A 1,934-nucleotide genomic window follows, 5' to 3' on the forward strand; every position below is an offset into this window, starting at 1 on the left:
ATCTTTTATTTTGGTTAAAGAACAACTGACATCACATTTTTACAAATGTAATACATTTAATGAAATTTTTTTTTCACATTTTTGCACATTAATTTTATTGAAAATTTAACTTTTCTATCTATCTTGTTGAGCAACCATATTGGGTCAGATTCTACAGTTATATGACCGGTTCGCAGCCAGAATTTTAAAATCTGGATGTAAATAGATTTTGTGATCAAAGTCCCTATTTTACAATGTCTCAATATGCAAATGTTTGCTTTTGCAACATTTAGTATGGGGGCATTTGAACTTTAGTGAACAAACTATAACAGGAAAACAGTTTAAATTTGACTCTCTTATCTTTCTAGAGAGGAACCATGAACTCAGGAAACTTGCCGTCCACCCTAAAAGTGCTCTCTCATGTGCTGTATAATGTTCTATGTTTTCTCTTTCAAGTGGTTAGCCGGAACAACAGTTGGGCCATAAAACAACTAAAAGTAACCATAATAATTGCAAATACATAAAAAAAAGATAAGGTGCTCTTGACTGCAGGCTAGAGGCAAGCATGGTAGCCCAGCTGATGTTGGCAGGAACAGAATGGAGCTACAATGTTTAGTGCTGAAAAGAACACTCTTAGATAAGAGGATAATACCAATACATGCAATTTCCCGCTGTAAAAAGCACGTCTCTTAAAGGTTGTCCCTACGTGACATGGATCTGATGTTCATTCTACTTATTTGACCTTGATTCTATTATGATCCATTTAAGTTTCTTGCCTTATTGAATAAACATGTGCTCATATTATTCAATCACACCAGCCCCAACACTTACATAGAAATTATCATAAGAATAAATGGTGCCAGGGCACTCCGGACACCAGCACATTAGGATTAGAGTATACATGCATTCAATAAGCTGTGGACTGTGACTCATTACTCTTAGACACTAGTGATGTCGCGAACATAAAATTTAAATGTTCGCAAACGGGCGAACCGCCATAGACTTCAATAGACAGGCAAATTTTAAAACCCACAGGGACTCTTTCTGGCCACAATAGTGATGGAAAAGTTTTTTCAAGGGGACTAACACCTGGACTGTGGCATGCCGCAGGGGGATCCATGGCAAAACTCCCATGGAAAATTACATAGTTGATGCAGAGTCTGGTTTTAATCCATAAAGGGCATAAATCACCTAACATTCCTAAATTGTTTGGAATAACGTGCTTTAAAACATCAGGTATGATGTTGTATCGATCAGGTAGTGTAAGGGTTACGCCCGCTTCACAGTGACAGACCAAACTCCCCGTTTAACGCACCGCAAACAACCGCAAACAGTCCATTTGCACAACCGCAAACTCCTCATTTGCATAAGGTTGGATACCAAGTTAGCCATGTCCTGTTCCTTGTCCTCACTGATGTCATTGAATGTCTCTTCCTCCACCCAGCCACGTACAACACCAAGGGTCACTGAAAGGTGACAACAAGCCCCCTGTATTTTTTTTTTATTTTTTTTAAACGTACACTACTGTTACACCAGATATGAGTTGCACTGGTGTGATACTGTGCCCTGGCAGGCCCTGAAACGCACACGTGTTAAGGAAACTGACTGCTATTATATTACAGTCAAAAAAGTTTTTTTTGTTTTTTTTTTAAATGCAAGCTATTGTGACACCAGATATGAGTGGTGGCACTGGGCAAGTGGGTACAGTATACGCTGTGAGCCTGACACACACGCTGGCAGGCAGGCAACTGCAATTAGATTACACAGGGGAAAAAAAGCAGACTGATGTTCTAGCCCTAGGGCTTTTTGGGGGTGCTGTCCTTACAGCAGAGATCAGATGAGTCCATCAGGACTGTAGTGGACACTGAATACACTAGCCTAGCTATCGATTTCCCTATTAAATCAGCAGCAGCTACATTGTCCCTCCTCTCACTAAGAATGCAGCTTCTGGGGGG

Source organism: Pelobates fuscus, chromosome 6, assembly GCF_036172605.1.
Source record: "Pelobates fuscus isolate aPelFus1 chromosome 6, aPelFus1.pri, whole genome shotgun sequence".
Classification (NCBI taxonomy): Eukaryota; Metazoa; Chordata; class Amphibia; order Anura; family Pelobatidae; genus Pelobates; species Pelobates fuscus.